This window comes from Schistocerca nitens, chromosome 2 (genome assembly GCF_023898315.1).
Source record: "Schistocerca nitens isolate TAMUIC-IGC-003100 chromosome 2, iqSchNite1.1, whole genome shotgun sequence".
NCBI lineage: Eukaryota > Metazoa > Arthropoda > Insecta > Orthoptera > Acrididae > Schistocerca > Schistocerca nitens.
Genome location: NC_064615.1, coordinates 24,312,537 through 24,339,185, shown reverse-complemented (window position 1 = coordinate 24,339,185; position 26,649 = coordinate 24,312,537). Strand labels below are relative to the sequence as shown.

The window sequence follows — 26,649 nt, the reverse complement described above, 5'->3', positions numbered from 1 at the left end:
CCTCATAATTATAGGTGTCTTATTTACTGTTACGTACCATCTGCCTGCTCCTCCTCATCCTCTTCAGTGACATTGTTGTCTCTGTCCACCCTCTGGAAACTGTTGTTACGTTGCATGTAAGCATGTCTGTTAGGTCGTTTCCGCGGGTATTCTCCATGTGCTGTTTTTGAAATACTGTCAGTTAATGTATTTAATTGTACTCATGTTCACGCGTTGCCCGCAGTTAAAGGCAGAGTGTTACGGGGAACCTTATTCCCCGCGCGGGCTTTTCGGTGTCACCCTCAGTCTTACGCCGTTCACGGTTGTTGGATAAGGTCTGGGTCCAGTCAAGGAAAGTACCGTAGCGCGGCTGGATCGGTTTATGTTCCATTCTCAACAGGCTCCCTTACGTCAGAGAGGAAGTCGTAGTGTCTAAGTTCCTTCGTCATTTATATCCCACTCACATTTCCATGTATCCAAACGCCAACTTTTAAGGTGGCGTGTCTTCTGTATATCTTGTTGTTGTTGTGGTCTTCAGTCCTGAGACTGGTTTGATGCAGCTCTCCATGCTACTCTATCCTGTGCAAGCTTCTTCATCTCCCAGTACCTAGTGCAACCTACATCCTTCTGAATCTGCTTAGTGTATTCATCTCTTGGTCTCCCTCTACGATTTTTACCCTCCACGCTGCCCTCCAATGCTAAATTTGTGATCCCTTGATGCCTCAAAACATGTCCTACCAACCGATCCCTTCTTCTACTCAAGTTGTGCCACAAACTTCTCTTCTCCCCAATCCTATTCAATACCTCCTCATTAGTTACGTGATCTACCCACCTTATCTTCAGCATTCTTCAGTAGCACCACATTTCGAAAGCTTCTATTCTCTTCTTGTCCAAACTGGTTATCGTCCATGTTTCACTTCCATACATGGCTACACTCCATACAAATACTTCCAGAAACGACTTCCTGACACTTAAATCTATACTCGATGTTAACAAATTTCTCTTCTTCAGAAACGATTTCCTTGCCATTGCCAGTCTACATTTTATATCCTCTCTACTTCGACCATCATTAGTTATTTTACTCCCTAAATAGCAAAACGCCTTTACTACTTTAAGTGTCTCATTTTCTAATCTAATCCCCTCAGCATCATCCGATTTAATTTGACTACATTCCATTATCCTCGTTTTGCTTTTGTTGATGTTCATCTTATATCCTCCCTTCAAGACACTGTCCATTCCGTTCAACTGCTCTTCCAAGTCCTTTGCTGTCTCTGACAGAATTACAATGTCATCGGCGAACCTCAAAGTTTTTACTTCTTCTCCATGAATTTTAATACCTACTCCGAATTTTTCTTTTGTTTCCCTTACTGCTTGCTCAATATACAGATTGAATAACATCGGGGAGAGGCTACAACCCTGTCTCACTCCTTTCCCAACCACTGCTTCCCTTTCATGCCCCTCGACTCTTATAACTGCCATCTGGTTTCTGTACAAATTGTAAATAGCCTTTCGCTCCCTGTATTTTACCCCTGCCACCTTCAGAATTTGAAAGAGAGTATTCCAGTTAACGTTGTCAAAAGCTTTCTCTAAGTCTACAAATACTAGAAACGTAGGTTTGCCTTTTCTTAATCTTTCTTCTAACATAAGTCGTAAGGTTAGTATTGCCTCACGTGTTCCAACATTTCTACGGAATCCAAACTGATCTTCCCCGAGGTCCGCTTCTACCAGTTTTTCCAGTCGTCTGTAAAGAATTCGCGTTAGTATTTTGCAGCTGTGACTTATTAAACTGATAGCTCGGTAATTTTCACATCTGTCAACACCTGCTTCTGTATAGGTACACCAGTAATTGTAAGTTATCTTTAACTAGTACCTTGAAGCTCCATATTTGATCGTGATATCTATCGGTCATAATCCGAGCAACACAAACAAGCACACACACACGCACACACACACACACACACACACACACACGCACACACGCACACACACACACACACACACACACACACACACACACACACACGCACGCACACACGCACACACGCACACACACACACACGCACACACGCACACGCACACACGCACACGCACACACGCACACGCACACACACACGCACACACACACACACACATACACACACACACACACACACACACACACACACACAGTGCATCCACTGAGTTGGTGTCAAAGGCTGCTGATCGCCTAAGTAGGACACTTCTAAAAAATGGTTCAAATGGCTCTGAGCACTATCGAACTTTAACCTCTGAGGTCATCAGTCCCCTAGAACTTAGAACTACTTAAACCTAACTAACCTAAGGACATCACACACATCCATGGCCGAGGCAGGAGTCGAACCTGCGACCGTAGCGGTCGCGCGGTTCCAGACTGTAGCGCCTAGAACCGCTCGTCTTCCCCGGCCGGCTAGGACACTTCTCTGTGGGACACTTGTCTGCCCTCGCATGACTGATGCTTTGTTAGTAACCTGGTTCAGTCTTCGTGCCCGTGAGCTATCTGTGAAGCTGAGTGCTGATTCGAAAAGCGCACGGTGCTGCGTCCGTATGATTGGTAGGCGTAGTCTGTACTGTTTTGAATTTAGCCTCACCGGTTTATGTAGTACGTTTCCTGATTTTTACGAGTGTATTTTGTTAGCCTCATGTGTTCGTGGAAATTCAATTTATCATCTGTGTGTTTTAAGAAATAGCGTGTTACATAAGCTTCTCTGATATCTGTGTGCCCTATTTTAACTGAAGGATTCCTTTGGAGTGATCTTTGAAGTAAAGTGTACGTTGTTTTGCCTTCGGCTTTCGTCAATTTGTTGTTGTGACACAATTGTGTAATTTTTTGTAGCATTCCACTGTATCTAGACGGAAGGAATGGACAGTGTCTTGAAAATCTGATAGAAGATGAAAATTAAGAAAAGTAAAACCAGAGCAATGGAATGTAGTCAAGTCAGGTAATGCTGATACTGTTACATTAGGAAATGAGATAACGAAAGTAGTAGACACGTTTAGCTATTTAGGCACCTATGAGCACTGCGGAATAGCAAGAAAATGGTTTCTGAAAAGCGTTAGTAAGGCTTTTCTGTAAATCTTAGTATGGAGTGCAGCCTTATACGAAAGTGAAACGTGAGTGATAAGCACATCAGATCAGAAGAAGGTAAAAGCTTTTTTAATGTGGTGTTAGAGAAGAACGCTGAAATTTGTTAGGATGGATCTAAAAGTACCCATGTATGGAAGTGAAACGTGGACGATAAATAGTTTAAAGAAAAAGAAGAATTCTGAAGATTAGATGGGTAGATCACATAACTAATGAGGAGGTATTGAATAGAATTGGGGAGAAGAGAAATTTGTGGCACAACTTGACTAGAAGAAGGGATCGGTTGTTAGGACATATTATGAGGCATAAAGTAATCTCCAATTTAGTATTGGAGGGCAGTGCGGAGGGTAAAAAAACGTAGAGGGAGACCAAGAGATGAATACACTAAACAGATTCAGAAGGGTGTAGGTTGCAGTAGGTACTGGGAAATGAAGAAGCTTGCACAGGATAGATTAGCTTGGAGAGCTGCATCAAACCAATCTCTCGACTGACGACCACAACAATCTAAAAGATAATGAGGAGGTAATGAAAAGACATTTGCACCATATGTGACTGTATGACGAAATCTGTTGCAGCATCCATCTTGAGGTACCAAGGGCTAGTCAATTTTGTAGTGGACGGAAGCGGGGGGGCAGGGTGACAGTTTAAAATTTATACAGTGAGACGAAGACTTGAATTCTGTAAGGATACCCATACGGATGTAAGCCTCAGTAGCTATGCAGGTATGAAGGGGCTTGCAGGACAGACCGGCGTGGAGAGCTACATGAAACCAGTTTTCAAACTGAAGACGACAACATGTTGAAGAAGGATCTTTTATTGTATGATTATATGATAGCAGAACAAACACTGGTAGCAGTTACTTCTGTAAAATATCTAGGAGTATGCGTACGGAACGATTTGGAGTGGAATGATCATATAAAATTAATTGTTGGTAAGGCGGGTGCCAGGCTGAGATTCATTGGGAGAGTCCTTAGAAAATGTAGTCCACCAACAAAGGAGGTGGCTTACAAAACACTCGTTCGACCTATACTTGAGTACTGCTCATCAGTGTGGGATCCGTACCATGTCGGGTTGACAGAGGAGATAGAGATGATCCAAAGAAGAGCGGCGCGTTTCGTCACAGGTTTATTTGGTAACCGTGATAGCGTTACGGAGATGCTTAGCAATCTCAAGTGGCAGACTCTGCAAGAGAGGCGCTCTGCATCGCAGTGTAGCTTGCTGTCCAGGTTTCGAGAGGGTGCGTTTCTGGATGAGGTATCGAATATATTGCTTCCCCCTACTTATACCTCCCGAGGAGATCACGAATGTAAAATTAGAGAGATTCGACCGCGCACGGAGGCTTTCCGGCATTCGTTCTTCCCGCGAACCGTACGCGGCTGGAACAGGAAAGGGAGGTAATGACAGTGGCACGTAAAGTGCCCTCCGCCACACACCGTTGGGTGGCTTGCGGAGAATAAATGTAGATGTAGATCACTGCACTGTACTGCAGAATGATGAGAATCACAGAGAAAGGGAGGCGACCCAAGGCCAGCCGTGTGTGTATGTGTATGAGTGTGTGTGTGTAAGCGCGTGCGTGCGGACGGCAGAGCCGTGGGAACAGGTGGCACGCGTTGCCACGCAATTAACTGCGGCCAGCCCCGGCGTGCGCGGTGTCAGCCGCAGAGCCTGCAGCCCGCTGGGAATGCTGCACGGGGCGCGCTGAGGTCTCTGCCACCGGCCAGTCCCAGGGCCGAGCTCGGGATATTGCTGTCCCCACAGTCAGACGGTAATTACTAGGGGCTCAAGCACACCGGACTAAAAACTAGCAAGTCCCGGAGGTACGACTCTAATACCGTGTGGCACAGAATCCAGCCTTCATAGTGCACTCAAATCGGAGTGGAAGGGATTGCGCAATATTTTCCACTTGTACCACACCAATTTCAAGGAAATCAGGCGCTGACTGACGTGAATACTGAAACCTGGTAGTCAAGGGAACGCAGGATTCGGTTACGATTGTGGACGAGGCCGTAATCAGTTACTATTGGTTGCCGTTTACAGTTGCACACAATTTATTTTATACCAGTATTTCCAGACCCAACAATAAATAGAAGTACCAAAACTAGACATGATCGTCTTAATGGGAAATCCGCGATCGTTCATCAAATAAAATATGGCGTTTCAGTCTCCCATCACTATTCTTTATTTTCAATTACCGGTTTCGGCCTAGCTGCCCATCTTCAGATCTGTTAGACAAAGTTAAAAATATAATTAATAAAGAGAGACACAGTTAGTGATAGAAATATCTTAGTTTACAAAAAGAAATTTTGGAACGTATTAAATGCCAACATACCATATATTGCAGTTACATAGTAACTTGTGCGTAATATGGTATGTTGGTATTTAATACGTTCCAAAATTTCTTTTTGTAAACTAAGATATTTCTATCACTAACTGTATCTCTCTTATTAATTATATTTTTAACTTTGTCTAACAGATCTGAAGATGGGCAGCTAGCCCGAAACACGTAATTGAAAATAAAGAATAGCGATCGAAGATTGAAAAGCCATATTTTATTACATAGAAATACCACACGTTATCAAAAAAAGTGGTTCCTATGGCTCTGAGCACCATGAGACTTAACTTCTGAGGTCATCAGTCCCCTAGATCTTAGAACTACTTAAACCTAAGCAACCTAAGGACATCACACACAGCCATGCACGAGGCAGGATTCGAACCTGCGACCGTAGCGGTCGCGCGGTTCCAGACTTTAGCGCCTAGAACCGCTCGGCCACACCAGCCGGCGCCCCACATTGAAAGAATTAACAATTGTGTAAATAATAGCTAGTGTTTTCAGTGAGTTACAATTTAGCAAATCACCATTAAATACGAATACAGCAGATAATTTTTTCAAAGCAAGCCACAGTGATCTGGGCAGAAGGCCGTACACGCCAGGAATGGCGATAAATTAAGAACTGTTTAAAACTCTCTGCAACTTACAAATTACAGGTACTGAAATATTAAAGGCAAGTCGCCACAAACACAGCAGAAGGCATCAGACGCCAGGAATGACAGTAAATAAGGTTTTAAAGGCTTACTGCGTAAATACAAGTACCAAATTAGAATCTGGGATGAAAGCCTTACATGCCAGGAACGGCAATAATATAAAAAATTTAGAAACCTGCTGTAAAACAGCAAATACAACAGCAAAGGTTAATTAAAAAACAAGCAATTGATCACCAAACGGGTGAAATAAGATGACGGTAAACTTTGTAACACATCCCTTAACATTCACTGAACGCTACACCGCCAGATTTATTCCAGAAGGCGACCAGAACTATTAAGTAGACATATACACTCCTGGAAATTGAAATAAGAACACCGTGAATTCATTGTCCCAGGAAGGGGAAACTTTATTGACACATTCCTGGGGTCAGATACATCACATGATCACACTGACAGAACCACAGGCACATAGACACAGGCAACAGAGCATGCACAATGTCGGCACTAGTACAGTGTATATCCACCTTTCGCAGCAATGCAGGCTGCTATTCTCCCATGGAGACGATCGTAGAGATGCTGGATGTAGTCCTGTGGAACGGCTTGCCATGCCATTTCCACCTGGCGCCTCAGTTGGACCAGCGTTCGTGCTGGACGTGCAGACCGCGTGAGACGACGCTTCATCCAGTCCCAAACATGCTCAATGGGGGACACATCCGGAGATCTTGCTGGCCAGGGTAGTTGACTTACACCTTCTAGAGCACGTTGGGTGGCACGGGATACATGCGGACGTGCATTGTCCTGTTGGAACAGCAAGTTCCCTTGCCGGTCTAGGAATGGTAGAACGATGGGTTCGATGACGGTTTGGATGTACCGTGCACTATTCAGTGTCCCCTCGACGATCACCAGTGGTGTACGGCCAGTGTAGGAGATCGCTCCCCACACCATGATGCCGGGTGTTGGCCCTGTGTGCCTCGGTCGTATGCAGTCCTGATTGTGGCGCTCACCTGCACGGCGCCAAACACGCATACGACCATCATTGGCACCAAGGCAGAAGCGACTCTCATCGCTGAAGACGACACGTCTCCATTCGTCCCTCCATTCACGCCTGTCGCGACACCACTGGAGGCGGGCTGCACGATGTTGGGGCGTGAGCGGAAGACGGCCTAACGATGTGCGGGACCGTAGCCCAGCTTCATGGAGACGGTTGCGAATGGTCCTCGCCGATACCCCAGGAGCAACAGTGTCCCTAATTTGCTGGGAAGTGGCGGTGCGGTCCCCTACGGCACTGCGTAGGATCCTACAGTCTTGGCGTGCATCCGTGCGTCGCTGCGGTCCGGTCCCAGGTCGACGGGCACGTGCACCTTCCGCCGACCACTGACGACAACATCGATGTACTGTGGAGACCTCACGCCCCACGTGTTGAGCAATTCGGCGGTACGTCCACCCGGCCTCCCGCATGCCCACTATACGCCCTCGCTCAAAGTCCGTCAACTGCACATACGGTTCACGTCCACGCTGTCGCGGCATGCTACCAGTGTTAAAGACTGCGATGCAGCTCCGTATGCCACGGCAAACTGGCTCACACTGACGGCGGCGGTGCACAAATGCTGCGCAGCTAGCGCCATTCGACGGCCAACACCGCGGGTCCTGGTGTGTCCGCTGTGCCGTGCGTGTGATCATTGCTTGTACAGCCCTCTCGCAGTGTCCGGAGCAAGTATGGTGGGTCTGACACACCGGTGTCAATGTGTTCTTTTTTCCATTTCCAGGAGTATATATATATATATATATATATATATATATATATATATATATATATATGTGTGTGTGTGTGTGTGTGTATGTGTATGTGTGTGTGTGTGTGTGTGTGTTTGCAGAGAAAGATTGATTTTTGATTGAGACTTTGCTTTAAGTTGTAACTGGTACATGAATTTTGGCTGCTGCCTCCTTAAATGATAAGCTTCTGCACCAATTGGTGACGTATTATAATTTGGAGAAAGTTATTGTTCTTTAAGATTTAAAACAGATTCTTTTGGTTACTTGGACGTAATGCGGATAGCTTTGAGCCCATGTTTTCGCAGCTTTTCATACCTAAGGGACCAATGTTGTAAGTAAATAAGGTCAAACTGCAACCTGCTTTTCGTGAGGAAAGGAGATTGCTTGGCACACAAACTTCCTTCAAACTACACGTCCTGCTGCAATCAAAATTGGTCAGTGGAGTTCAGCACCATACTATTACACAAGAACATAATCCAATTACTGCAATTAAGAAATTATGAGAGGTTGTTACGTACTGAATGAAAACTGTAGAGAATGCATTTCCTTTCCTGTATTTTAGTGAACTTTGTACACTTAACAATTTTGTCGATTGATAGCCGGCGACGACAATGAAGTTCACTTCCTCTTCCCAATACAAGGTATTTCTGTTCTTCACTTCCAGAAAATTTGTATACATAAATGTTTGGCAACTCTTACACATACTTTACTCGGTTTTATCATTGAAATAGCAATATAGTTCAAATGGGTCTGAGCACTATGGGGCTTAACATCTGACGTCATCAGTCCCCTAGAACTTAGAACTACTTAAACCTAAATAACCTAAGGACATCACACACATCCATGCCCGAGGCAGGATTCGAACCTGCGACAGTAGCGGTCACGCGGTTCCAGACGAAGCGCCTAGAACCCCTCGGCAATACCGGCTGGCACTAAAATAGCAATTTCCATTAAATGTAACAATACGTTCTGAGCGACGGTCTAACAACACGCCCTCTTTCCACAAGATAAAGATTAACAGTCCTCTTTTTTTAAATAAATCAATTGTTTTCTTTTTTATTATTATTTTTTTTATTGTCCACACTCAAAGATTCACAATTACTATAGTTGCGGGGATTGCCCGCTAAATAGTTTCTTGCTGTCCAGCTGCGCTTCACTTGGTATTTACATACATTACTGAGATTCTCAGAATGAAATTAGGCACAAATTAGCTAAGAAAAGGGCACTGAGGCTCACATAACATTACAACTTAAAGCTTCAGTACTGATGTACGCTGTTCGCGTCCCAGTCTTCACTCAAAATTTGGTCGAAATAGGCTTGTATTCAGTGTCAGCAGCAATTCCTGTCGGGTTTGAAACCGATTGGTGAGACGGGACACTCGTCTCCGGTAGTACGCTTGAATCTGTTCGCAACAACTGATCTCCCGCCATGTTACATGGCTGCAGGTTATGTAGCATTAAATGTAGACACTTTGGGCGGTGTGCATTCAAGGAGTGGTCATGAGGAGGTCCAAACACAGCATTTCTTCTGGTCTGTTAACATCCGAACGTCGATCCATCTTGATTGCATATAACCGACTGGCACATAGATTGTACTTCACTCTCACAATTTACGTCAATAGTGGTAGGACAATGCTTCTCCAGCTCATTCACCTGCAGTGTTGCAGCTGTCAGTTGATTCCCTTCAGCAGGGCGTATGAACGATTTGGTTCAAATGGCTCTGAGCACTATGGGACTTAACATCTAAGGTCATCAGTCCCCTAGAACTTAGAACTACTGAAACCTAACTAACCTAAGGACAGCACACAACACCCAGTCATCACGGAACGATTTGGTCTCTCCATCAATATTCCAAAGACAAAGGTGATGGCGCAGCCAACTCCTGGCTCCTCCGTTCCTCATTTCAGCATAGCCATTTCTGATACACCCTTGGAACAAGTGGACCATTTCCTCTACCTAGGAAACATACTGTCATCTAACTGCCCATCTGGAAAAGATGTGGAGAATAGATTACATGCTGCCGAAGTAGTATTTGGATGTCTTACAAAGCGTGTCTTCCTGAATAAAGACCTAACGCTGTACACCAAACTGATGGTGTACAAAGCTGTAGTCATTTCCACCCTGCTATATGGTTGCGAAACCTGGACGTTATATTGCTGTGATCTGAAGAAACTAGAACGCTTCAACCAACAGAAGCTAAGATATACCATGAACCTGAAATGGGATGACATCATATCCAACACGGCTGTTCTTCAGAAAGCAAAAATGTGTAGCATGGAAGCTGTTATCATTGGGCATCAACTCAGATGGGTCGGACATGTCCAGCGGATGAAAAATGACAGGCTTCCACGCCAAATGCTGTACAGCTAAGTCAGCACAGGTAAAAGGCCACGAGGTGCCCCTCTCAAACGTTATAAAGATCAGTACAAGAAAAATCTGAAAAATGTGAACATCGATCCGAGTAACTGGTCCACAATAGCAGAAGATCGAAGTCGCTGGCGCTCAGTTACCTCAAATGCTCTTCAAAACATTGAGCTGGAACGTCGAAGAATGGAGAATGACAAACGCCGGAGACGTAAACTCCTCCAGGTTCAGCCACGTCCTCCACCTTCCATCAGCTGTAATGTCTGTGGCCGCCTGTTCCACGCCAGGATTGGATTGCTAAGCCATCAGCGACACCTCCACGCCAGAACCGCGACAAAGGAAATCTCAGGAGAGAAATGAAAACTCGGATACCAGTATCAGCCGACGACGACGACGACGACGGTAGGACACACGAGCACCTGGTGGCATTTCAGTATCACTTGCAACATTATAAAGCGACGAGTGTGCACTTTGGCGGCGGCGACTTACACTTCGTCAATGCGCTTACGCAGGCTCACTGGAGTGCAAAGGACACACACACATGCGCCCGCCTTAGTGTACAGAGACGGAACTGCACAGCAAGTGAAAGTCTGACGGGGCGCTGAGCAGCCATTACAGTGAGCCGTGACGCACCGACCCGGGGCACACACACACCAGAGGCGGCGTCAGCAGCCATCAGCCCGCGTCAGCCGGCGTGAAATATCGCGCAGCTTAGAAACGCGGACCGCCACAGCGCCGGAGCCGCCTCATGAATATATATTAGTAGGCGCGGAGGCGGCCGCGGCGGCGAGGCGAGAAGAAGGAAGAGAAGCAGAAGAAGGCGGCAGTGGCTGAAGAAGACGGCAGCGCCGGAAGGAGCGCGCCGGATGGAGATGTCAATCTGGCCGCCGCGGGGCCCGGGGGCCGCTCATTACGTGGCCGGCGGCCGCTCATTCGCCGGCGCGTGTCCCGGTATTAAGCCTCCGAGGGCGCTAACAGGCCCCCGAGCCGTAAAACCCGCGCGCCGCCGACAACGCGCCGCACTGCGGGCCGCGCGCCAGTTACTCAGTAGGCTGCGTGAGCTCCAGTTCTACAGATGAGACAGCACGGCCCTGATGGGCAGGTCTTTATCATCCAAGCGCAACAGAAAATTGCCTCCAACGGGTGCCAACATGTGTTATTGCCATCTGTGTACAAGAATGAGATTTTCACTCTGCAGCGGAGTGTGCGCTGATATGAGTCGTGCTTCGGTAGCTCAGATGGTAGAGTACTTGCCCGCGGAAGGCAAAGGTCCCGAGTTCGAGTCTCGGTCGGGCACACAGTTTTAATCTGCCAGGAAGTTTCGTATCAGCGCACACTCCGCTGCAGAGTGAAAATCTCATTCTGGAAACATCCCCCAGGCTGTGGCTAAGCCATGTCTCCGCTATATCCTTTCTTTCAGGAGTGCTAGTTCTGCAAGGTTCGCAGGAGAGCTTCTGTAAAGTTTGGAAGGTAGGAGATGAGATACTGGCAGAATTAAAGCTGTGAGTACCGGGCGTGAGTCGTGCTTCGGTAGCTCAGTTGGTAGAGCACTTGCCCGCGGAAGGCAAAGGTCCCGAGTTCGAGTCTCGGTCGGGCACACAGTTTTAATCTGCCAGGAAGTTTCGTATCAGCGCACACTCCGCTGCAGAGTGAAAATCTCATTCTGGAAACATCCCCCAGGCTGTGGCTAAGCCATGTCTCCGCTATATCCTTTCTTTCAGGAGTGCTAGTTCTGCAAGGTTCGCAGGAGAGCTTCTGTAAAGTTTGGAAGGTAGGAGACGAGATACTGGCAGAAGTAAAGCTGTGAGTACCGGGCGTGAGTCGTGCTTCGGTAGCTCAGTTGGTAGAGCACTTGCCCGCGGAAGGCAAAGGTCCCGAGTTCGAGTCTCGGTCGGGCACACAGTTTTAATCTGCCAGGAAGTTTCGTATCAGCGCACACTCCGCTGCAGAGTGAAAATCTCATTCTGGAAACATCCCCCAGGCTGTAGCTAAGCCATGTCTCCGCTATATCCTTTCTTTCAGGAGTGCTAGTTCTGCAAGGTTCGCAGGAGAGCTTCTGTAAAGTTTGGAAGGTAGGAGACGAGATACTGGCAGAAGTAAAGCTGTGAGTACCGGGCGTGAGTCGTGCTTCGGTAGCTCAGTTGATAGAGCACTTGCCCGCGGAAGGCAAAGGTCCCGAGTTCGAGTCTCGGTCGGGCACACAGTTTTAATCTGCCACGAAGTTTCATCTGTGTACAAATTCTCCTTCCTACTTCCCTGTCTCTCCCTACTATAACAGCTCAATATCCGGCAATGGAAAGACAAGGGTCCATGTGTACTGAAGCGCAGTGGTTAAACCAGGCCAACTTGGGTATCCGCAAGCCTGGCAGACTTCCTGGGACTCGTTCCGCCTGCTGCGTCTGACAGCAGGTTGAGCTCTCAAATCATCGTGACTAGCCAGATATATGTCTGCTTAGGTAGTTTCACTGCAGCTCGGTTATCATACTGGCGGGAGCAACGAAATGAACAAACCAATGTTAAAGGAAATTGAACAGAAAGCATGAATTGGGGAACATATTCTAGTTAGGAAACAGGGACCAAGTCCAGGAGGGGAAAAATTTCCGTATGTTTCTGAGGTAATTTCAAATACATAGGTAGGTGTGTCACATTGTAAACTGTGTAAAAACTAACTAAAAACTTATTCGTGAACCTCAAGTACGTTACGACATGTCTGTAAGTTTGATCAGCAGTTTCTTCACTCAAAGTTTACAAAGAGGACAAGGGCATAGTGGCTGCCAAGCGTGTGCAAATTTGTGCTAAAGGCTTGACGCCGTATATCACTAAAAATGGCTCTGAGCACTATGGGACTTAACTTCTAAGGTCATCAGTCCCATAGAACTTAGAACTACTTAAACCTAACTAACCTAAGGACATCACACACATCCATGCCCGAGGCAGGATTCGAACCTGCGACCGTAGCAGTCGCGCGGTGTATATCACTAAGCAGGCTTTCTAAATTTAGACCAAATATTGACTGACATAGGAGAAATATGGCTCAGTGAATATTAAAAACCTAGTTCTATTGGTATGCAACATAGTGCGAAGAAAGATTATTATGAAAGAAAAACTACTTCTTTGATACATGTGCATTTTAAATTAACATATTATGAAAAACGGGCTTCGTGTTAACCAAAATGCATTTGGAGAATTTAAAATGAATTATTCCCGCCACTTAGGATATTTTCAGTGAAACTTCAATAAAAGTACGGGAAAAATTAATTAAAACTGGTACAACTGGCATCATTTTGGGCTGGAACGTACTTAGGTTGCAGAAACTAGACTTCCAAAACCTTATTTTTAGATGGGGTTGCAGTATAATAGACATCTTCAGGTTTTTACGTGCATAGGATCTCGACTTTCAAAGATCTGCATAGAATAGAAAAGATGTACTGGAGGTGACGTGATGATGATTGTATTTGAGAACAGCCTTTACTAATCGAAAGAGGGTGAAGTTGCAGATCAAACTGTTCACACTGAAATAATTCAACAAGAGCGAAATACGCCGAAATGGAAAGAAATAACAAAAAATCCACCATTTTACCACCTACAATGACCAAAAACGAATATATGTTTCATTGAGCCTCATCTTGTGGTTCTCACGTAAAAAAAAAGAGGCTTCTCATCAACATCCAAAACCTACTCGTTACACCGCAATGAAAGCGTACTTGGAATTGAGTGAGGCAGCCTGTCCGTTCTGCTGACAACGTGCGGCAGGTTGCCTACCAAGTTAAAAGTCAAGGATGGGCAGGTTAGGATTGGGTTGATTTTGGGTAGGAGACCAAACTGCGAGGTCATCGGTCTCATCAGGTTACGGAAGGATGGGGAAGGAAGTCGGCTGTGCCCTTTAAAATGAACCATCCCGGCATTTCCATGAAGCGATTTAGGGAAATAACGGAAAACCTAAATCAGGATGGCCGGACACGGGACTGAACCGTCGTCCTCCCGAATGCGAGTCCAATGTGCTAACCACTGCGTCACCTTGCTCGGTGATGGGCACGTTACAAGCGGAATGTGTACACCTTTGCTTATTGGTGCTTGATGCTACCATCAGCACTGTCCATTCCTTTGTAAGGTGTGAAGCAGGAGCAGCAGGAGTGGACAACAAAGGAATGAATCCTCGCCTATCCTGACACTGACACAGACATTCATAAAAACTAGCGTAATGACAGAGACCACAGCCACTGTCTTAGCTGAGTGATAACGTGCTTGCCTCAATTGCAAAGGTCCCGGGTTCGATTCCCGGCCGGGTTGGAGATTTTCTCCGCTCGTGGGCTGCGTGTTATGTTGTCCTCATCATCATTTCACCCTCATCACCGGCACGCAAGTCGACCAATGTGGCGTCGAATGAAAGAAGACTTGCAATCGGCGGCCGAACTTTGCCGGGTGGGGCCTCCCGGCCAACAACGCCACAGGATCATTTCATTTCACATCCACAGTCCGGAGTCGTAAGTAGGGCGCAGCCTCCGCCAGCAGCTGCGCTCAACGACCTGCCTACACCGCAACTCCAGCAGCAGCAAGATGTTACCGCACCTAAAGTCCGCAAATTAACTGTTTCGGAACACTAGTCAACTTCCGGAAATATTCTCCGGTACGACGCACTATCATGTAGTGACCTAGGTCATTGGTCACCGTTCGAGACGCTTGCATTAGACATAGAGAACCGCCGTCTTTCGTGTGCTCATTCCCAGACAGCTCACTGTCATCGGTACCATCAGTGTTGTCATTGGTACAACTGGTCCATCCTGTGCGCTCACCCTGAGCCAGTTGACGCATTACTTGTTACTCACAAGGGAACCTCCCCGTCGCACCCCCCTCAGATTTAGTTATAAGTTGGCACAGTGGATAGGCCTTGAAAAACTGAACACAGATTAATCGAGAAAACAGGAAGAAGTTGTGTGAAACTATGAAAAAAATTAATAAAATATACAAACTCAGTAGTCCACGTGTAACATATGCAACATCAAGGATCATGTGAGCTCAGGAGCGCCGTGGTCCCGTGGTTAGCGTGGGTAGCTGCGATGAGAGAGGTCCTTGGTTCAAGTCTTCCCTCGAATGAAAATTTTACTTTTTTTATTTTCCCAAAGTTATGATCTGTCCGTTCTTTCATTAACGTCTCTGTTCACTGTAATAAGTTTAGTGTCTGTGTTTTGCGACCGACCGCAAAACCGTGCGATTAGTAGACGAAAGGACGTGCCTCTCCAGTGGGAACCGAAAACATTTGATCGCAAGGTCATAGGTCAACCGATTCCTCCACAGGAAAATACGTCTGACACATTCTATACGACACCGGTGACGGCATGTGCGTCACATGACAGGAATATGTTGTCGACCCACCTAACTTGTACACTTAGCGAATGGGTAAAAAGTTACTTCTACCTTGCCCGATTTAGGTTTTCTTGTGGATGTGATAATCACTCCAAAAAAAGTGATGAAAACATAAAAGTTTGTCACATAAACTGAAAATAAAAAATTAAACTTTTTCACTCGAGAGAAGACTTGAACCTAGGCCCTCTCGTTCCGTAGCTGCTCTCGCTAACCACGGGACCACGACGCTGCTTGTCTCCCATCGTCCTTGATGTTGCCTATCTTCGCATGGACTACTCAGTTTGTATATTTTACTAATTTTTTTTCATAGTTCCACACAACTTCTTCCTGTTTTCTCGATTTATCTGTGTTCAGTTTTTCGAGGCCTAACTACTGCGCCAACTTATAACTAAATCTGAGGGGGGTGCGACGGGTAGGTTCCCTTGTCAGCAATCACAGCCGGCACCCGACCGCTAACCACTGACCGCTGCCGGGCAGCCCTGGCGACTGACAGCCCGCACTCGTCGGCGACCCGTGGTCTGAGGCCCGCAGTGAAAATCTAGCCAGCTCTGCACTGTAGGAGTTGATGCTAGCGGCCGACGCTTCCCGTCTGGGGTTCCTCTTTCATCACGCCAGATAATCGTGCTGGGAGAGCCGTGACTACCGGTCGACATGGCCCCGCCCCGCCATCGTGACTTAGCAATATCCGCCCATCGCATTACAGAGGTAGCAAAACAGTATGCTTCTACTCATAAGGAACGCCAGTGTTTCCAGAATGAGATTTTCACTCTGCAGCGGAGTGTGCGCTGATATGAAACTTCTTGGCAGATTAAAACTGTGTGCCGGACCGAGACTCGAACTCGGGACCTTTGCCTTTCGCGGGCAAGTGCTCTACCAACTGAGCTACCTAAGCACAAGCACAAGTGCTTATCCAGCTCAGTTGGTAGAGCACTTGCCCGCGAAAGGCAAAGGTCCCGAGTTGGAGTCTCGGTTCGGCACACAGTTTTAATCTGCCAGGATGTTTCAACGCCAGTGTTGGCTCGACTATGCCTGGGCACTTGGGTCTACGGCCGCCTCCCGCACACACCTTCTATAGGTTTACGAGGTGCGGCTAGAAAAAAACCGGACTGATGCTGGAAAAAACATTTATTTACAATTTCATGTTATCTCCTTCAATGTACTCTCCTCCTCGGTCTCTACACCGCTCCATACGAATTTTCCACTGTTCATAGCAATGCTGCAGATCATTTTCGGTAAGTCCATACATTACTTCCGTCGCTTTTTCTTTTACTGCTTCAACAGTCTCAAATCTAGTTCCTTTCAAAGCTGACTTGACTTTAGGGAAAAGAAAAAAGTCACAGGGGGCCAAATCAGGTGAGTAGGGTGGATGATCTAAGATGGAAATGTTGTGTTTTGCCAAAAACGTCTTCACTGACAACGCACTGTGAGCTGGGGCATTGTCTTGGTGAAGGATCCATGACTTTTTTCTCCACAAATCGTTCCGTTTTCTCCGTACTCGCTCACGTAGGGTAGCCAGGACGCTAATGTAGTAATGCTGATTCACTGTTTGTCCCTCTGGTACCCAATCAATGTGCAGAATCCCTTTGATGTCAAAAAAAAAAACAATCATCATTGCCTTGAATTTCGATTTTGACATTCGTGCTTTTTTTTGTCGTGGAGAACCAGGAGTTTTCCAATGCATCGATTGGCGTTTAGTTTCGGGATCGTAAGTAAAAAACCACGATTCATCGCAAGTAATAACATTTTGTAAGAAGGTGGGATCACTTTCAATGTTTTCCAGGATGTCAGAACAAATCATTCTTCGGCGTTCCTTCTGTTCAATTGTGAGACACTTTGGAACCATTTTTGAACACACTTTGTTCATGTTGAAACTTTCATGAAGAATCTGCCTAACACTTTCCTTGTCAACTCCTGTTAACTCAGACACTGCTCTGATTGTTAAACGGCGATCTTGTCGAACAAGTTTACAGATTTTTTCAATGTTTGCATCAGTTTTTGCTGACAATGGTCTGCCAGTGCGAGTGTCATCACTGGTGTCTTCGCGGCCATCTTTAAATCGTTTAAACCACTCAAACACTTGTGTTCGCGATAAACAATCATCGCCGTACACTTGTTGTAACATTACAAACGTTTCACTTGCAGATTTTCCTAGTTTGAAACAAAATTTGATGTTAACACGCTGTTCTTTCTGCACACTCAACATTTTCCGACGCACAGACAAAACGTCAACTACTTAAAACAGACGCCACGGGCAGACTGAGTGCAGGAGGCAGATGAAACTCGAGCAGTAGGCGGAGCGAGAGTCACGTGACAGGCCACGCGACTTTCAGCCTTATTGCATTCGTTTTATTGTTTCACCAGTACTAGTCCGGTTTTTTTCTAGCCACACCTCGTATTTATGTCTGCAGTCGAGAGTGCCTAATAAGGACACTGACGCTTCACAGCTTACAACTGCGAAGAGCTAACGGTTGTAAGCGGAAACGGTAGCCTCTACAGAACAGCGACAACAATGAGGCGTTGCCGTAGAAACATTTACAAAATCGTGTTATGTTATTGGCTAACGTAGAGACGCGAAGCTGCCGCGCCCACGTCACTACAGCTGTCAGGAATCAACAGTGTCTGTTACACGCAGCTGCACCTGCATCTATGATAAGAAGATTGCAGCACTGCATTGATGCCAATGGTCATCACTTCGAATACCTCCTGTAAATGGACGTTCATGTCATCTTTTTGACCTTCGTTGACCATCGAAGACCTTACTGTTACTCATCAATGGATTCGTCTCGATAGCCGCTACCAGAAAGTAAGTACCAAACTATAGCATCCCATTAAAAAAAACAAAGTTGACCTTCATAGCTCTGACGCGACCCCACCTAGCAACAAAAAACCAACGTCATATCATGGCTCCCGTTGTCCCATGCAACATTTGCCCCACAGACTTTTCAGCCACTATCATACTTTCGGAGTTATTCTAGATGGCAATAGTTAGTGACTCATCCTGTATATATATATGCGGTGCATCGCAAATATTTCGGAAATAGAAAGTGCTCGTGATAGGTGGTTTTCAAGGAATGGATTGGTAGTCTGGGGCTCGTATCGCTAGCAAAGAAACAGATTGTAATAGTAGTTATAAAAGTGTATTTATTGTGCATTCATACAGTTTTATAATTGGAACAATGCCTACTTACAGCAAAAAGCAAGAAATAGCGTAAATTAGAATGCCAGCGGTTTGAAGGTGCATTTTGTGGTACATGTAAAAACAGTCTGCAAAATGTGTCGCGAATACAGTTATTACTAGAGAAGTAATAAATTAAAAGGTCATGCCTCAACGAAGATGAACAGCGAAAACGCAGGAAAGATACGCAGTTTTCCTTGCATAATTTTTTTTTGGGGGGGGAGGGGGGGGAGATTGGGGGATGTCAGTGAGAAAAAGTTTCGTTAAGGTTTGAAATTTTGTGTAAAATTTGTTGCAGGTCAGTCATTCTCAAATACTGGATTAATAAAACCTGGGTATTTGCGCGTCGTTTATTTATTTATTTATTTATTTATTGTTCCGTGGGACCACATTTAGGAGAAGTCTCCATGGTCATGGAACGAGTCAATACATGAAATTATAACACGATTGTAGAAACAGATAAAATGAAATATAAGAAACATATTCAGGCGACAAGTCGTTAGTTTAAATAAAGAAAATCAAGAATGTAACACTGGAATTTGCTTAATTTTTTAGCTCTTCCAGGAGCTCCTCGACAGAATAGAAGGAGTGAGCCATGAGGAAACTCTTCAGTTTAGACTTAAAAGTGTTTGGGCTACTGCTAAGATTTTTGAGTTCTTGTGGTAGCTTATTGAAAATGGATGCAGCAGAATACTGCACTCCTTTCTGCACAAGAGTCAAGGAAGTGCATTCCACATGCAGATTTGATTTCTGCCTAGTATTAACTGAGTGAAAGCTGCTAACTCTTGGGAATAAGCTAATATTGCTAACAACAAACGACATTAAAGAAAATACATACTGTGAGGGCAATGTCAAAATTCCCAGACTATTGAATAGGGGTCGACAAGAGGTTTTCGAACTTACACCATACATAGCTCGAACAGCCCGTTTTTGAGCCAAAAATACCCTTTTTGAATCAGAAGAATTACCCCAAAAAATAATACCATCTGACATAAGCGTATGAAAATATGCGAAGTATACTACTTTTCGTGTTGAAATGTCACTTATTTCAGATACTGTTCTAATGGTAAATAAAGCGGCATTTAGTTTCTGAACAAGATCCTGAACATGGGCTTCCCACAACAGCTTACTATCTATCCGCATGCCTAGGAACTTGAACTGTTCCGTCTCGCTTATAACATGCCCATTCTGTCTGATTAAAATGTCAGTTCTTGTTGAATTGTGAGTTAGAAACTGTAAAAACTGAGTCTTACTGTGATTTAGCATCAAATTATTTTCCACAAGCCACGAACTTATATCATGAACTACATTATTTGATAATGTTTCAATATTACACACAAGATCCTTCACTACCAAGGTGGTGTCATCAGCAAACAGAAATATTTTTGAATCACCTGTAATACTAGAAGGCATATCATTTATATAAACAAGAAACAGCAGTGGCCCCAGCACCGACCCCTGGGGAACGCCCCATTTAACAGTGCCCCATTGGGACTGAACATCATTACCACTCTCAGTATTGCGGAGGATTACCTTCTGCTTTCTGTTCTTAAAGTAGGAGGCGAACCAATTGTAAGCTACACTTCTTTCTTTGCACCAGTCTCAACTCGTTGATAGGTTCTTTATCCCTCCAAGCGATTCTTTCCAGACACTAAACGATATGCGTACGAAGTTTCGTTCAAATAGATCCAGTTGTTTTGGAGGAGTTGTGGAACATACATACATACATCATACATTTTTATGACATATATTGATATCTTAATTTTCTATGATCCGGTATTGATGAAATAAAGACTACACAGTGCCGAAATCTATATTCAAGTTACCTGCGAAAATTCCATGAAAGTGTGTCTAGAAGTTTTAGAGATTGGCGTATTCAAAGAAACAGACAAACACGACGATTTTACTGGTAGATTATTAGTATCGATTGGAAATCTGATTAAAATTAGTTGTTGCTTGACATTTCAAGTCTGGGATTTAGTTTCCTCCAATCAGAGCGCTCAGCGTAGCAACCGAACTGTTCGCCGTTGCCAAACTCCCACAGTAATTTATTCATTTCAATTTTCTTGTCCAAGTTTCTTTCTTGATGCGTTTGTAATTTGGAGTCAGAATAACTGGCCCTGACCCTATTTCTTTGCATTTCATTGGAAATCTTAAAACACACACACACACACACACACACGAATTCCAAAGAAAGATGCACCTATCATACACAGCGCTAACCAATGACTAATGGATCCTTACGTAAAAGACGCGGTTCCGCGTTACGTACGCGATTGTTATCAACGCAGAGGTTGGTCTACATTGGATAAGCTTCGTACATCGAGCTGAACTTTTTTTAAGGCAGCAGATCAGCTTTGTGGCTGGTTCTGGAACGTCATAAACGGTCATAAACATAACCCTGTAACTCAGGAGGATGGTACAGCGTAGTGCTCAAGGTAAATTCCTGACGTGTAGAAGTCCTCAGTTTCGGATCTCGTCACATGCTTCGAAATTTTTTATTTGTAAATATTATCAATGTTACTTTGTTTACTATTTTTATTCAGAAACTTAGTTCAAATGCATTTTTTAAATTCGTAATATTTTTCCACGCCGTTTTGTCATTTTCATCTTTTGACTGTTCTTCTTTGCTATAATTTTTCTTCCTTTTTTTCTTTTTGTTTGTAATCTACATGTGTCGCCCATAACCAACATCCAAGATTGCTCATCGTTTGGTAACGCGGCAGCTTGTGCAGCCAGTGTGAGGATAGTTTCAGGTAAACAATTTTTTTTTTTTTTTGCTCGTAGGGAAAGTGGAAATTTGTGGTACGTTCTTATGGGACCAAACTGCTGAGGTCATCGGACCCTAAGCTTACACACTACCTAATCTAACTTAAACTAACTTACGCTAAGGACGACACACACACCCATGCCCGAGGGAGGACTCGAATCTCCGACGGGTGAGCTGCGCGGACCGTGGCAAGCCGCCTAAGACCGTGCGGCTACCCCGCGCGGCCTGCTCGCCGGCCGAAGTGGCCGCGCGGTTCTGGCGCTGCAGTCTGGAACCGCGAGACCGCTACGGCCGCAGGTTCGAATCCTGCCTCGGGCATGGATGTGTGTGATGTCCTTAGATTAGTTAGGTTTAACTAGTTCTAAGTTCTAGGGGACTAATGACGTCAGCAGTTGAGTCCCATAGTGCTCAGAGCCATTTGAATTTGAGCGGCATGCTCGTAGGAGCCAGCGGTGAACAAAGCGAGACCGATTAACAGTTCTGCCGCAGACTGTTGGCCACAGTTTCCTCTGAAGCGTTGCACAGTTTAACTTCAGAGCTACAAAACGCGTCGTCTGCCGCAGTCACTGGTCACTTAAAACCAGCTGTCGCTGCCATGATCGCTGACAGTGGATGTCTGCGGCAGAGCCGAACTGTGATTCATCGCTGGACTCGGTGCGCTGCCTTTCATCATCAGTTACCTGCCGGTCACGGCACCCCTCCAGGGGCAGCCGTTGCTGTTATGGCGTTTACGGTAGCCTACGCATGGGAACGTAATTCCCCAGTACAGCTGCTGCCAATCTCCTAACGAAGTTGCGGGATGACACAAATGGTGTAGGGAGTCCATTACTCGTTCTCGGATGGCAGGAGCAGATGTGGAGGGACTACAATGTGCTGGTGTACAATACGGCTTTCTTGCGTCATGGTAGTCGACAAACACCTTGCCGACCTGTATGACGTACACTGTCACGCCGTCCACCATCGGGTCAGTGTCACAACCGAACGCCCCACTCTGCCAAATGGAGATCCACAATGAGGCTCCTTTCAAACTGTCAGATGCCGGAAGCTCTGTCTGCCATAAGCATGTGGCACCTCTGAATCCTTCGCGGTGACCACATAACATTTGACGTTGCTCACGTCCCTTGTATGCTCTGTCAGGCCCGGTAACTATACTCACCACCACCCACTGTGGTGGCCGCTCTACCTTCCAGGGAGAACCAGCCGATGATGTGTACGTGTACGTCGGTGTCCGACCACGTCTCCCGGGTGCTTCACCTTTTCTGCTAGGCAGTGTATTATGTACCGGTTGGCTACAAATGCCTCTGAGCACTATGGGACTTAACATCTGAGGTCATCAGTCCCCTAGAACTTAGAACTACTTAAACCTAACTAACCTAAGGACATCACACACATCCATGCCCGAGGCAGGATTCGAACCTGCGACCGTAGCGGTCGCGCGGTTGCAGACTGAAGCGCCTAGAACCGCTCGGCCACTCTGGCCGGTAGGCTACACTTAAAGGGCAGATGCAGAGGTCCAGTGTGGGCTGCAATTACCGGGAGCCGGCGTAACTTGCTGGACATTCTAATGCATTTCTGCAGAACCGTTTTCCACTGGAAAAAATTAGGTCCAATGTTGGCCGCTGGATGCAAATGTGGCACTGTGAATGCATGTTCGCGTATGTAATGAATCAGGAACAGGACATGAGCAGAAGTCAAACAGGTGACAAAGGCATTGATTCCATTATTGACTGCCACTTACGCAATTTGTTCAATATGAACACCCGAAACGCCGATGAGATGCTGTGCTCTGCCAGATTTGCACCTGGTAGCCTACATTGGAACCATTGTAAATCGGTTCGGCATTGAGAAGCATATTATAATGAACCTGGGCTCCTCGGAACCTCCCCATATTAACCGAAATGTACGATTCCGTATAAAGTGTGGACAGGTGTGGTCTCACTTAAATTATATATTTCTCATATGGAGATATTTCGATCTATTTCATAATATCGATCTTGTACCACTTAACTTAGTAATCACAACTGCAAGTTTAAATGACCTAAAAACAAATTTACAGCAAGCATACCATTGTTATGCTGTAGTTTTCATGCAAACAAAATTTAAATTTTCATTTATCGTTTGGTAATTTTACTGTCGATAATCAAATCGACCTATTACAACAGGAAGCTTCGATTTTTCGAACCATCAAAATCTGCACCCTTTTTTATTGACAATTGTGTCTATCAATCTTCACGTAAATGATTATTTTGAGAAAACGTTACATAAATTAAATCTTAAAAACAGTTTCAGTTACGACTGTTCTAGAGACTACCGGATTCTGAGCTGGTAATATATAAAGTAATTTTGGAGCCAAGTGCGTCAGTGTGGCTTCAGATAGCGTCAGAGTTGGATACGATAGCGTAAGAATAGTTTTACTCGAGGCAGTAATTGCGTTTGGTACATGATGTTCTTTGTTCGAATATCTTCTTTGTCTAACTCAATACACTCAATACACACAATGAAAAGTGTAGTAAAATGTGTGTCAAGAACATACAAATAAATGAAAAAAAATTGTTAAAAGCAACGTAATGTTCCAGTGGTTTAACATTTCAGCAACTCTGGACAAAATCTTCTAGTAGGTGATATAGGAACAAAGATGCCATCTGAGACACTGAGACTGACTTTGCAAGATAGGTAACAGCTATCTGCAAATATACACTATGTGATCAAAAGTATCCGGACACCCCCAAAACATATGTTTTTCACATAAGGTGCATTGTGCTGACATCTACTCCCACGTACTCCATATCAGCAACCTGAGTAGTCGTTAGACATCGTGAGAGAGCAGAACAGGGCGCTCCGTGGAACTCACGGACTTCGAACGTGGTCTGGAGATTGGGTGTCACTTGTGTCATACGTGTGTACGCGAGATTTCCACACACCCTAACAACCATAGGTCCACTGTTTCCGATGTGATAGTGAAGCAGAAACGTGAAGGGACACATACACCACAAAAGCGTACAGGCCGACCTCGTCTGTTGATTGACAGAGACCGCCGACAGTTAAAGAGGATGGTAACAGTAACAGGCAGACATCAATCCAGACCATCATACAGGAATTCCAAACCTCATCAGGATCCACTGCAAGTAAAATTCGGAGGCGGTGGTGTAATAGTGTGGTCGTGTTTTCCATGGAGGGGGTTTGCAGCCCTTGTTGTTTTGCGTAGCATTATCACAGCATAGGCCTACATTGATGTTTTAAGTACCTTCTTACTTCCAGCTGTTGAAGAGCATTTCGGGGATGGCAATTGCATCTTTCAACACGATCGAGGACGGCCTGTGGCAGAATGCTTACACGAACTAACATCCCTGTAATGGACTGGCCTGCACAGAGTCCTGACCTCAATCTTACAGACCACCTTTGTGATGTTTTGGAATGCAGACTTTGTGCCAGGCCTCACCGACCGACGTTGATACCTCTTCTCAGTGCAGCATTCCGAAGAAACGTTCCAGCATCTGATTGAACGTATGCCTGCGAGAGTGGAAGCTGTCATCAAGGCTAAGGGTGGGCCGCCACCATACTGAACTCCAGCATTACCGATGGCGGGTGCCACGAAGTTGTAAGTCATTTACAGCCAGGTGTCCGGATGCTTTTGGTCACATAGTGTAAGTTTCTGCCGTCACTAAATTATTTATACGTCGCAAAGTACAACCCAGTAAGAATTTTTAACATGTAGCAGCACTGTGAGCAACTGTGATAAATTAATGCGTTAAAGATCCGCCTCAGTTGCGAAAAGTTACTGGTCTTTCGGCAGGTTTCAGCTAGAGTAATCTAGCCCTCTTCAGTAGCATAAAATAAACTAACACATGCCAGAATAAGGCACGGTAAGACATAAAAAGCTAAAGTACCGTGCTACCACGTCAAGCTACGTTACTTAGCTGAGGAACAGCCCCGGCCCCACTTCAAGGAAAGCGGTTGGTTAGCCGCGGACTCTGTGTTGGAACTAACCTACTTTCCATGAAGTGGGGCCGGGGCTGTTTCTCAGATAAGTAACTATAAGGTTAGTTCCAACGCAGTGTCCGCGGGTAAGCAACCGCTTTCCATGAAGTGGTGCCGGGGCTGTTCCTCAGCTAAGTAACGTAGCTTGACGTGGTAGCACGGTACTTTAGCTTTTTATGTTTGACCGTGAATTATTCTGGCATGTATTAGTTTATTTTATGCTTCTGAAGAGGGCTGAATTACTCTAGCTGAAACCTGGGTAAAGACCAGTAACTTTTCGCAACTGAGGCGGATTTTGACATATTTACAATCCAAAAGTTTTTGTTTCGTTGTATGTGGACAATAAGTACGGTATTTGCATTACAATTTCTACCAATTTCCACTACCAAAACGATAATTATTACACATACCGCAACTATGAGTAGTAGCTGTACTTCAGTTCTAACCACCTATTACATTTGTTTATAGGCTTTTATGCTAATCTATGTCTTAATGACTGTCTTGTTCAGCTGCAGGTGAGATAGAGCAGAACGAAACCGGTCGTGGAGCTATAAATGTATCGTACATACAGCTGTGGTGGTTTTTATTTAACATTTAACGAAAGTGACTCGTCCGCTGAGGAAAACCGCTCCGCAGTGGGACGAGTGTTGCAAGGGAGAGGGCAGGAGGGCCAGCTAATTAGAAAGTCGCGCCACTCGCGCGGCTGAGCCGCCCTAAGCCGGCGCTCGGCTTCTTTGTGGAGGGACTTACACTGCATTCAGCCGGAAAGCAGCCGCGTGCCGCGCCGCCCGGGCGCAGTTTAATTGCGCCCCCTGCCGCCAGAGGCGCTGAAAGAGCGCCTGAAATCAAGCCGCCCAATCAGCACTCACCTCGCTACTGCCCCTCCAGCGAAAGCCCTTATTTCGCTTAAGGTACAGGCCTTTGAGTCGCGCACCCTGAAAGCCAACTTCTTGGCTTCTTCTGCAACAGTTCAACCTCTCGTGCAGAGCACTCTGAAAAGAAATGCTGCCGCGGTCCTTCTCCGGGTAGCCCTCCCTATTCAATATTCAATGGAATTCTTCTCTGTTTACGAAGAGACTGAAAAGGTATTACTGGTACTGGGCTAGAAGGACAAGTCTAAGCAAGCTACTAAACTCCACTTGCTTTTAGTAATACGCGCTGTTAC

At 45.5% G+C, this 26,649-nt stretch overlaps 1 protein-coding gene and 2 non-coding genes across 3 annotated transcripts in view; 2 read left to right on the top strand and 1 right to left on the bottom strand.

Moving 5' to 3' along the window:
* Positions 1-26,649, bottom strand: part of LOC126234227 (brain-specific angiogenesis inhibitor 1-associated protein 2-like) — a 597,394-nt gene that overhangs the window by 102,156 nt on the left and 468,589 nt on the right. The gene's annotated exons all lie outside the window — the stretch shown is intronic.
* Trnap-cgg (transfer RNA proline (anticodon CGG)) lies at positions 11,721-11,795 on the top strand. Its single transcript has one exon. It is a non-coding gene; the product is annotated as a tRNA-Pro (tRNA).
* Positions 12,022-12,096, top strand: Trnap-cgg (transfer RNA proline (anticodon CGG)). The gene has a single exon. It is a non-coding gene; the product is annotated as a tRNA-Pro (tRNA).